General features: G+C 35.5%; 1 protein-coding gene across 3 annotated transcripts in view; it reads right to left on the bottom strand.

Moving 5' to 3' along the window:
• The window catches only part of LOC150091200 (histidine protein methyltransferase 1 homolog), a 132,104-nt gene that overhangs the window by 65,855 nt on the left and 53,326 nt on the right, over positions 1 to 12,923 (bottom strand). The gene's annotated exons all lie outside the window — the stretch shown is intronic.

Here is a 12,923-nt window from a genome sequence, read left to right as displayed (position 1 = left end):
ATGCTTGTATTCCACCAGAAGAAATTCCTGGACCTTCCCAACAGTGTCCACCTAAGCCAGGTAGATGTTACAAGTGTCCCAGGAAGAAAGATCGTAAAACAAAGAAATTCTGCGAAGCATGTTTAGAACGAGTTTGTAAGGAGCACTCGAAGACTGTCTGTGAATTATGTTTTGGGAAGATACCTAAAGAAAATGTTCAAAGTAGTGACAGTGATGACTAAAAATACACACTTATCAAGTTGGCTTTTTTTATTTAGCTAAACTGCTTTATATTAGCATACATAATTTATATGTATATTTAGATACACAAACGTAGCAAAAATTATGTATGCTAATATAAAACAGTACAGCTAAATAAAATAGTCTACAAATGTGTGTGTGTGTCGCTACTACAACTTTTTCAGCAGGTCACTTCTTATGAGACATTCTTTCAGAAGTGGGGTGTTTCTTGCAAGTTAGTTTGAGCAACATAATGCAGAAGGCCTTAGTTTTATTCTATCTTCCTGGTGCACTTGTACATTATGACAAAGTAGATTTAGTTTATATTTAGAATTCAGCATCGCTTTTCATTATTCAAGCAGATAAGTTCAGATTTTTTTTTTATTTTAATTAATTTAGAAATTAGCTCGATACAGCTTCTTCATATTCATTTAGGGATTACACTATTACAGATATATATTCATTTAGGAATAAGACTAATACAACTTTTTCATTCAGTTCGGTTTACTAATGGCAATTTGCACACTTTTTTATTCAGTTAGAAATTAAATTTACAATATTTATAACTTTTCATTTTTTTAGGATTACACTAGCACAGTTTTTTTTATTCGTTTAGAATTACATTAGCACAGTTTTTTTTTTATTCGTTTAGAATTACATTAGCATTTATTTAATTTTTATTTGTTTAGGATTACATTAGAACATTTATTTATTTTTTTATTAACGTAGAGATTAAGTTGACACATCTTTTTTTATTCATTTAGGTTTAGGTTACCACATCTTCCTTATTTAGCTAGAGATTAGCTAAACATAGCTCATTATTTTTATTGCTAGAGATTAGATTGACAAGTTAATTTTTTTTTTTTTAATTCATTTAGGGATTATATTAGTATTAGCATAGCTTCTTGGTTAGGTGTGTACACTTCAGAAGGATCAGAAATCTTCTTTTGGCTGGATGCAACTGTACTTCTGCAGCTTTTACATGAAGTAGTTTTGGCAGAGACCGAATGGCTACTCTTTTTTAGAGTTGTGTGATTCACTACTGATGCCAATCTCTATGAGAAGCTCTTCGTGTGTATTATTCACTTCTGGATTTTTGTTCTGCGGGTTGTTTATGGTATTAATTCCTGAAATGTCAGGAATCCAAAAAAAAAAAAAAAAAAAAAACGCCATTGGTCATTTTCTGCTTTCCTGAGACATGAAGTAGATCACATTTCATCCTATGAGTCTATTCCACATTCGATCATATTGAAGCGTAATTTCTGGCTTTCTACTGTCACCACCGTTGCTATCTATAGAGCTGTCAAAGTGGGTTGTGTGGGAGCACATTTCTGGTTTTTTTTGTGATATTCAGCTGGCAGTTCTCTTTTCTTTTTTTTTCAGCGAGCCAACAAACAGTGTTTCCTCGTAAAATTTTAGTAGTCAAAGACAACGCTAGAACCAGTTGTTATAGGAGCATATTGTGATTAGTTTCTTCAATAGGGCAAACAAGCTGATTCATCACATCCGGACGTTCTTGAAAAGTTGTCTGGCTGTTGTCTTTCAACATAAATCTCCATATTCTTTGTGCATAAAATCATATTTGCATAGCATAATGTAGTATGCAGTTCACATTTTGCTATTTTACTGGTACGTATTCGGGAAAAAAAGAACATTTATCGTTGAATGAAACTAGCTGTTTATCTTCAGGATATTACAGCACTATGTAATTTCTTCGGCATCTATCTAAAAACAAATACCAAAAAATCTGTAAATGCTGCTAATCGGTCTGTTTCTTTCTCTTTTGAGTCTGTTACTTCGGACCAACCATTATTATTCCACATATTTTCCAAGTTTTAACTTGCTGCATGATACGTTCCTAAAATGTTTGTTAGAAAGCTAATTTCATTGTTATCTGTTCTTCTAACATCTGGCGTGAATCACCACTATCTGGGTTAACATTACATTATCGAAAGGACAATCCTATAGAGATTGGTGTTCTTGCTGCAGCCCTTGTACCTGGCAGATGACATATAATGTTCTGGGCTGTGTGGATATTTTAGAGGCCAGCAGTTTTTCTTCATTCGGTGACTATTCTTTCCGATATAGTCACGCTTTGTTTGTACTGTTGTGATGTTCACTTTCTGGGCAGTCATCTTCATCAGTGGATGCTGAAGTTTCAATAAGGCATCCCTATTGTAACCTTCAGCGCTGGAGTCTGGTTTCAGAGGTTACAGAATAAAACATTTCAAAAAAAAATTAATTTCTATAAAAAGGAGCATACTGCTAGCCCTGATGCGTGCCTATTGTACAGTTTTATCAGCTCTTCAAGTGCTGGCAGGATCTATTCCACTAGATCTTTACGTAGTTTACAGATGGTTGTGTTACAGATTGAAAACAAGCAATTCCAACCGACTTCTTTGATATTAGAATCAACATGAAAAATCATAACATCTAAGGTGAGAAGAAAAACAACAGGAACAAACTTTCTACCTTATGACAGACACAATGGGACATATCGCTGACCGCGCAGGTTACTAGAAAGTTTTCTCCAGAGGTTACCTACCTAACGGATAAAGGCAGAAGATAATGGTTCTCCCTATCGATGCAGAAGTCATATCTCACCACTGGACACTGTCGCTAAACGATAAACTGTGCAAATTCGGACTTTTTCATACTAACTTCTGCTCTTGCGGACAACGTGAAGAGTGACAGCATGTGTTATTTGACTGTGACATTTATGAGGACTTGAGAAAAAAAATTGTGTTAGAGATTTTCAACCTGGATTGGAACATCATCTTGTGGAAAACACGGAAATTCATTCCACCTTTCAGAACTTTGCTTCTCTTGTTTTCGAAAGATGCTGATCTATTGGACAAACACCAACTGCTGCCATCTGATTTGTTTTTACCTGGGCACTATTTGTGTTATACGCAGAATGTAAATATGTATTGATGAACCATATACCAGCTTAGTTTCAGTTCTACTATTATGTTTTATGCTGAATGTAAATATGAGTGTTAACATATTATTATAAAAATAAAGATATTTATTTGAACTTCATTTTGCTTTGCTGTGTTAAAAATATGACAAGCCAAAATTTACTTTTTTTTCTTTTTTTTTTGGTAGAAAATATCAATAAATTACAGCCATTAGAATGTCATAAACAAGAGACAAATAAAAAAAAATAGTATACCCTAATCAAAAATAAAAAAGAGAACGCAATCAGATTTTGGAAAGCATTATCTTTTCAGATAAAACTCGGTAAGAGGAAACAACCATTCTGTGGAACAAAACTTTCACTTGCAACATTGCATATTGCAATTCAATAGCACAGCACAGGAATACACTGAACACAAACATTATTCATGATAACATTGTTTATTTATAAATTACTTGCATTTCATACACGTAATAATATAATATTGTTTACTAATAATTACACTATTTTTTCTAAAATTGAAAAAGATTTGGATTTCATTTATTATAACATTGCCAAGTAGTTAGCTTTGGACCTTTGACAACCTCCTGGCCTGCTTCTCACAAAAAAGAAAAAATACTTTTATTTTTCTCTCTCTCTAGGGTAAAAATGCAAAATATTGTTCCCTAAAACAATTGCAGTAAAGCAATGTGGATTTTTCAAATGCGCGCCAGACCAAAATCGGACTAATTAGTACTTCCGCATCCTAGGATGAACTGACTAATTAGAACTCCAGCATCTGTGACGAAACGTCGTGCACACCGATATCATTTCCTACAGCAATAATATAAAGAAACGAAGCAAAATATTGTAACAGAGCTATAATGCAAAATAATGTTAGAAAGTAAAAATGCAAAATATTGTTCTCTAAAACAATTGCAGTTTCGGCATCCTAGGATGAAGCTGACTTAGAGCTGCAATGCTGTTTTTTTTTTTTTTTATTATTATTATTTATTTTCTTCATTTATTTTTTGTTTTTGTATGGGCGGCTCCTAGAACAAAAGTTCATCTCGGCCTCGTTGCTCTGTTCAGTTTTTACGCATTGTCAGGGTAAGGCCAGTGTGTGTCGTGAAAAAAAAAAAAAATCATCCCGCTTAGGAATATCCCATGTTGGATGAAGACAGATGAAAAGGAAGGCAAGAGAGAGAGAAAAAAATTTTTCATCCCGCACGCGAGAAAGTGACAGGAAAGAAAAACTTTGTGAGCTTATGTGTGTGTTCTGTATTGTGATGTTGTATTTGGGCATTCTGGCTACCTGGAAGCAGCGATCACCTGGACGACTGCCTCCAGGTACTCGTCCCTAGCAGGAGGGCAAGATCTCCCCTACTAACTGCACGCCCTCCTCCCTGGGGAACTACTAGTAGTAGTAGTGGCATGTGATGCAAGAAAGCAAGTGTATCAGCTTATGCAGCATCAGCCAAAAAAAAAAGTTTCCCAGGGAGGAAAGAAAAACTTGTATAAGATGAAGAGAGGGAAGGAGAAAAGAGGAGAAGCACTATCCCGGCCCAGGGAAGCCCCAATCCAGGATGGATTGCTAGAACAACACAAGATAAAAAAAAAAAATAATAATAATATAATAAAATAAAATAAATAATAATAAATAAAATAAATGAAAGTTAGCACTCTGGACCTTTGACAATCTCTTGGCCTTCTCCCCACCAAAAGGGTATTTTTTATTTCTCTCTCTCTCTCTCTCTCTCTCTCTCCCTCCAGGGTCGGACTAGAAAGGGTGGACTCCCTCCCCTAAGGAATTTTTTTTCCCTCAAGTGAAAGGAGGGAATTGGAAATTTCATGAAAATGAACCCTGTTTTTCTTCATTCGGTGAACGGCTACTCTGTCAGCGCAAGAGAAGTGAAATTACATTTGCAGCTCAGAATGGAATTCAAACATTGAAACACATGACATTTTATGGTGAATTTTTCGGGCGTTGTGTGATAATGAAAATTCAATTTTTCTCTGGAAATTTTTTGATGATATCAAATGCATATCAAGGAAATATTGAAGTATTCAATAACAATTACTTACAATTTCCCAATCCCTCACTACGAGTAATGGATTGTTCTCACAATCTGTTACTAGCTGCGCATTTTTTTTCGTTTGTACAACAGGTGAGATGCATGTGAAGTTCCTTCGATATCAGTTTTCGAAGTTTATAACGCAGCTATGAATAGAAATATTTTCTTGAAATTTCGTAAGAAGATCAAATATACATCCATGAAACTGCTGTTCCGATTTAGTCCTCTAGAAACAATTACAATAAAGCGAACTTTTTTTTTATGAAATGCGCATTGTAGTGATCAGTTTTTTTTCTTTCCGTTTCCAGTATAGCTTCCAGTAGATGAATTTCCTTGATTTTTTTTAGTAGATAATACATATTGAAGAAAGGAAATGCAATATTTTAGTTTTTCAAAACCAATTCGTTGCAATTCTTTCGTACAACAATTACAAAAAGCAATAAAGCAACTGTTGTGAGTGAGCCATGCAAATTAGTGTTCGCAAATAATGATGCTCAACTGTTTGTTTTCCACGAAAGTTGTTTACAGTTTCATTTTCTCCTTGGATCACCTTGGTAACGCTAATGACGTAAGCTTGACCAGTCAATTATCTCTCTGCGTGCGTTGATTCGTTTTAGCCAGAGGCGCCGAGCTGACGCGCGAATTTTTGAACTAATGCTGTAACGCGTTTTATTTTCAAAGCTTGGATCTTGTTTTGCCGACATCAAAATTTAGTAAATTGAAATGTGATCGTACATTTTTGCTGTTTTAGAGTGAATTAATAGTTTTTGCTGAGCGATAAAGGTAGGAAATCAAAGAATATAGTTCTGTTTATGTATATTGAGAGTTTCGATTTTGTAAATTGAGTAGAAATTATGAAAATTATTAGTTTTCTTCGGGGGGAGCAACTTTTGAGTTAGGGTTAAAAATTAGACAAAAACAGGGCGGACTTAGACCGGGTTAAATAATCATGTGAAATTTCAATATCATTAATTACATATTTTTCAAATTCACTCCCATATTTCTCATTGACATAATGACACGTCCATTATATAAAAGTCCAATCTGGTTTGTCTTTCTCTTCTTTGCATTTACATATGAGAAGAATTCCTTATCCCCACACTTCGCTCTCTTTACCAGAATTTTTTCATAATCTGCCTTTGCCAACCTAACCTTTACTGTTGCATTATTACAGATCAATTTGTAGCTGTTACAAGCTTCAGTACTTTTTATTGCTCTGTAACTTTTCTATGCCATCTTTTTCTGCTCAAGTAATCTGGAAACTTCATTATTCATCCAACTTGATCATTCAACGTGGTCCTTGAGGTTGTCACAGACATTCTCTCAGATATGCCAGACAAGCTGTATTTGCTACCTGGGAGTCTAAAACGCTGATGGAACTGATATTCGGGCGGCACTCAAGTCAAGTGGACCCAATTTCGGCAAAGTCCAGACGGTCTGTGACAGCCAAATCCTCTGCTTGCACCTTCACGATGGTGGGACTGTTAGTAATCCTGGATATAACCTCCATGCACAAGTATATGGTGGGTAACCACCCAGGTGTGAACCAATGTAAGCAGGGGTCAAGGTGTGGCACCCACACCACATGGAGGAATGCCACCCATCTATGTTACCAGGCAGTACTAGGTGGTAGATGACTCTCATCAACCGGTGCAATACCACCACTTTGCTTATTGGAGGCCTGAAGTGGTGGAACCCATGTTTAGTCTCTAGAGCTAAGTTCCGGTCAACACTTCCCTATCTCTTCCACCATGCAGTATGATTGATGACTTTTGAGGTTATGATGAACATCGTGGCGAGATCCAATATTCCTTATATTTCGAGGGTACAGCTCTAAAGCAGTGTTAACAGGACGGCCGCTAGTTAGTACACCGGACCGAACCTATTGGTAACTCTCTAGGAGGCTTCCGGATCAGCTAGTGTATAATCTTGCTACCTCTACTCTGCCAGACAGTGACTGGAGGGAGTCTGAGTAGTGTGTATGCGGGGAAAAATTTCACTACTTCATACAGCATGTCCCACCAACTTTTTCTTACTATTGAATACACCATGAATTGTCAAACTAATAGAGCAAGCTTATCTGCGAAAAGATCTAAACCTCCCTTCCTAATTCATTTCACAAATATACGTGGTCTCAATTCTAATCTCAACGATGCCCATTTCCACTTGCAGTCTGCCAAATCCAATGAAGTTTAACACTGACAAATGCAAAGTACTGCAAATGGGTAGTAGTAACCCTAGAGTAACATACCAACTGTGTGGTACTATAGTCAGGGAAGTGGAGAATAAAAAAAAACTGGGGATAACGGTACAGTGAGATATTCAATTTTTGGAGCAGTGTAAACAGGCTGCAATGTTAGTTCATGGGGGTCTTGTCAATGATACACACAAGAATTTTGCTAGCAGGGATAAGGAGGTGATAATCCCCTTGTTAAGGCAATGGTTAGGCCACACATTGAGTACTGCACACAGGTTTGGAGGACTAGTTTTAGGAAGAATGTAGAGCTGCTGGAATGAGTACAGAGGAGGACAACGAGATTGGTGAGTGGAACAAAGGGTTGCTCTTACGAAGAAAGGCTTAAGTTTTGTAAATTTCACTGTCTGGAGACTAAGCACCTGCAAGGTGATCTGATTGAGGTGTATAAAGCTTTGAATGGTTTGAGCAAGCTTGATTGTGATGGGATTCTTCCTCTTGCTCAGATTACACACTTGATGGAGCATAAATTCAAATTGAGGAATGACAGTTGCAGAATAGATATGCAGAAATTTGCCTTTAGCCAGAAGGTGGTTGATTGCTGAAGCAAATTTTCATCTGTCATTGAGGAAGTTAATAGCTTAAATAAATTCAAGGAAGAACTAGACAAACTTTTGGAGAGAATGAATTGGTGAAATAGGAAGGGGTTTTTTTTTGGCTGATGCTGTATAAGTGTGCTTTCCTGCATCATATGCCTCTATTAATGCTAATGTAAAAACCTTAAAACAACTCTATCAAATCAACTTGCATGTGACTAGTCTCCAGATGCTTCAATTTGCAGAACTCAAGTCTTTGTTCCTGTCACCAATTTTGTTGCACTTCTCTTTAGTTGTACCAGCTGCCCTACATCCTTTCTAAAATGGGGCCTCCAGACCTGTATTCTTGTCCTCAAGATGTAACCTGACCATTGCCTTATACAATGGGATAATCACCTCATTCCAGCTAGCAAAATTCCTGTATATCATTAACTAAACCACACAAGCTGATCTGGCAGCCTGTTGGCACTGCTCTGAAAACTTCATATCTGTCTACACAATTACCTACAGATTTATTTTTCACTCTCTACCCTGAGTGAAGTACCACACAGCAGATATGCTCCTCTGGGGTTACTGCTACCCCAGAGGAGCATATCAACCCTGCCAACTTTTGTATCAGTACTTTGCATTTTACAACGTTAAACTTCAGTTGCCATTTCTCAGTCCATCTGCCCAACTTTTCTAGTTCCTCTTGCAGCAGCGTACCGTCATTAAATTTAAAAATAATAATAATGAATATTCTGTTTACACTCCAAGATGACCACATGGTCAGAAGAATTCACAAGATTGAAAGAATACAAGAAACAGCACTGTATTTAGCAGACATGGGCTTGAATCGCAGTCACTCCAAGCACACGTACCCTCGTGTGCTTGGAGTGACCACTTGGCACCATTAACAACCCTGCCAACTTTTGTATTATCTGCAAAAATGAACATTAATATAGAATATGTATATTAATTAAGCTATGTACCGTAAATATAAATTTATTTTTATTTTGCTAACCTGTACATAATATTCATCCAATTTTCAGGTATCATTTAATTGGTAATAAAGTGTAATTTCGTTCTTTATAATTTTATTTTCATAGCCTGTGGATAATATCCATTGATTTTCGCTTATTAGAATTGCCATTTATTAAAATCAAAATTCAATTTGCAAACGTGATCACTATAACCAGCAGTTACTGTATATGATATCACAATTATTTTTTGCATTCAGTTCCTTTGTGACTGCATCGTAGTATCATATCAAACGGGTCCAACAAGATTTCCCCTTAACATACCCATTCTGTGTCTTAAGTATAACTGAGGTCCAGTCCAGATAGTCCTGCATTAACCAGCAACTCAATTATTTTCCCTGGAACAGAATTTAACAGGTCTGTAAATATGCATTTCATCCTTTGATATCTCTTTGTGAATTGCTTCCTTATGTTTAACTTCAACAATTTCCCTTCCACGTTCCTCTCAGTTATTAGAAAATCATTTACCTTCCCGTTAGAGTTTGATAAACTTCTGGTTCCTCTCAGTTATTAGAAAATCATTTACCTTCCCGTTAGAGTTTGATAAACTTCTGGTATGCACTTCCCTAAAGAATTCCTCATGCATGATGTGAATGTGAAATGCTTATTCAGTTTGCCAGCAACCTGAGCAGGATCAACAACAAATGAATCATCAAAGTGATTCATCCCCTTTCTTCTAGTGTTTACTAATCAGCCCAAAGATGAGGCAATACATCACCAATTAATAAACACTGATAGAATCCATATTGGCAATGACTAATCAGATGGAAGGTTTCTATATAGTTTAAGAGATGGGTATGAGAATAGAGAAAAAAATGTATTTTTTCTACTTCAAGGAGGTATACTGTGTAGTCTGAAGTGATGCAAACAGCTTAATACAGTAAACCCCCACTATTCGCGGGGGTTACGTTCCTGAGAAATGTCGCGAATACTGAGTTATGGCTCCCATAGTAATAAAGGGGTTCCGTTCCAAAGTATTAAATATATAAGAAAAACTAGTCTAAAATTTTGTCTATGTATGTATTATAGGTACCTTCATAATATGACTATGTACATAGACAGTACATAGTTAAATGCAAGCATATGGCATCAAAATGAAAATAAGAAACAATTTAATATTAAATGTAATATTTATTAGAAATTTCAAATAAATATTTCAAACAAATCTTTCAAACCAACGCCTTTGCTAGCAAAAAAACTTATCCCGCCAGTGCTATCACCAGTTTCGCTAAAGTGTTGATAAAGGAGTTTTGCCTTTTCACGAATGATGAGTGAACTTAACGGAATTTTATTTTGAGTTCGGTCTTCTATCCACAGATTTAAAGCCTTTTCCATTTTTTTCTAATTTAACATCACGAGTTACAGATCAAATTTTTGAAGCAATTAGTGCATTTTCACGGACACTACAGCGGATTTTTTCTTCCGATTTTTTGATTGATCATACCGTTGACTCATTGATTTTATAATGTTTTGCCACTGAGACACTTTCACCATTAGAAATTTTATCTAATAACTCAATTTTATTCGCTAATGTCATCATCTTCTTTGATCTTTTCACATTTCTCTTGTTATTCGTAGCCATATTTTTGTAGGAGTTAGAAAGAACTTGTCCACAATAAAGTCACTTTCTTCCGTTAACACACACGAAAAAGTCTGTTTTACACTGCAAAATGGTAGATTTATCATTTTTGTAAGCATATCAATTTATAAATTGATAAATTTATTCAATTTATAAGCATATAAATTAAAAGCAAATGACGAAACCTTCCATGACAAGCGCATAACACATACTGAACAAGGATTAGCGAGAAACATCCACGCTCGCAATTTTGTCACCCCTCTTCCCACACCCACTGAGCGCTGTTTTGAACGGGAAAGATAATTTTAGCCACGCCCATGTTTTTTTATGGCGGAAAATATTCACGGCGCTTTAAAATTCACATTTTTTTAGGTTTCATTTTATATTAAATCGGCGATCGCGTATACGCGAAACCGCAAATACAGATACCGCGAATAGCGGGGGGTTTACTGTACATACTCTGGCAGGAGTGTTCCTAGGGTATGTGGCGCCTGGGTGCCAATTGAAACTGGTGCCCCTTTAAAATTTTCTTCATATGTGTATGTAAGTTTTAGGTTTTCAGGCGCCCCTTGAACGTTGCCGCCCAGGTGCAGTGCACCCCTTGCACCCTCGGGACGGCCCACCCCTGTACTCTGGAAATTACATGATCTATCAGAATGGAGGTTCTTCATTGACAGTACTACACTAAGCTTAAAAGGATTTTGGCCACAATTTTCCCCCTAATTCTGGTAACCTATTCTATATATTTAGAAGAAACATATGACAGTTTGAAACTGTTACTAAAAAAGCTGAAATAGTGTATTCATAGCAGGATAGCCTGTGGGGATTTGAAAACCAACGTTTTGGACAACAGTTGAGTTTCTGTTTAAATAGGACAGCAGGATAAAACTGATCACTGAATTAGAAAGATCTGGCTAATAAAGAACTAATCTCATTCATGGAAGCAAAAATGTCATAAATGAGTCACTTAGAAAAGCACCTCTGTTACTGCTACTTATAAAACCGACTAATTAAGAACAAGAATGTTCGAAATGATACTAGGTTACCTGACCAACTTTCATTTTAATTTCTGGAAATTTTCTTTGCTTGTTCTTTTGCATTTTACTTGGAGAATACAAATTTTTCATCTTTTGTTAATTGGTTGCAATACTTAATTTATGAAACTTTTTAATTAAATAATAAAATGAATTATTTAAAAAATGCTGTGTATTTCACACCTTTTATTTTCAAAACAAAATATTAATTCTGATGAAAATTTAAAAAAAAAAAAAAAAGTTTTAAACATGAACCTATTTTTTCCATTTTCCAGTTTCTCAAGTTGCCAAATGTGCACACCTTGTTGCTCATTTTGCGTACACATACTTTTAAAAAATTTATACATATATTAGATACCATTGTTCATTTCCATTTTAAATTTTTTTTCAAAACTTATTTCAAATTTTTGTTTTGTCCTTCAAATTATTTCGAACTTCAGCACATGAAACTACATATTTTGCCTCCCACAAAGTTGTAGCCATTTTGAGAGAATATCAGGTTTTGTTTTCCCATCTTTACCACATGAAAACAATAATAAATCTTTCAAGAACAACTAAGGTAAAAATGTAGATATTTGTTGAACCAGTAGAGAAGAAAGACCAGTAACTTATTTGCTTATAGTTTTAGATTACTGAAACTATAAACAAATAAGTAATTCCAAATTTTGTGGTGAGTCAATTGTTAAGTGACACTTCATACAAAAAGTTACGAAAAGTGGAGGGCAGAGAAACTCTGAAACTTTTACTCTGTGAAAACTTTAAAAAATTACTTCAGATACCATTGCTGTAAAAGTTTGCCTATGTTCAGGAGGGCAGAAAATATTTCAGATTTTTAATACTAATTATCAGTCAACATGAGACTGTTATTTTCAAGAGTAATCTGTTCAGGTGACCCACAACCACCACCACCACCAGGCTAAAAAGGATTGGAATTGTTGATTTAAATTAACAGTTTAGAAAACCCAAAAGATGTCAGTTAAAACATAATGCTGGTTCTATCTGTGATGCAGGTAAATTTTTCCATTAAGAAAAAATGGGAGTAATTATTTCAAATGCACAAAGCATTAGTTAGGCCAACAGAAATATTTATAATATATATAAGTACAAAACCCCTTTCAGAAGATTGAAGATCTGTTAGAAAGTAAAAATAGAGTGCAATAAGATTAGTTATAAGCAAAAAGTCATATCATTAGAAGTGACTTTGGTTTTTAGGAGTATTAGCAACTAAGGCCATATTGCTCTGGGAATATGTGGTGGTCAATTCTTGACCTTTCCACATCCTTCGTATTTGGTGGTCACGCTCGAACC

This window comes from Mastigoproctus giganteus, chromosome 1 (assembly GCF_048544385.1).
Source record: "Mastigoproctus giganteus isolate SK-2022 chromosome 1, ASM4854438v1, whole genome shotgun sequence".
In the NCBI taxonomy this organism is placed as follows: Eukaryota; Metazoa; Arthropoda; class Arachnida; order Uropygi; family Thelyphonidae; genus Mastigoproctus; species Mastigoproctus giganteus.
Note: the sequence above shows the minus strand (reverse complement) of the source record. Positions and strands in the feature narration are given on the sequence as shown.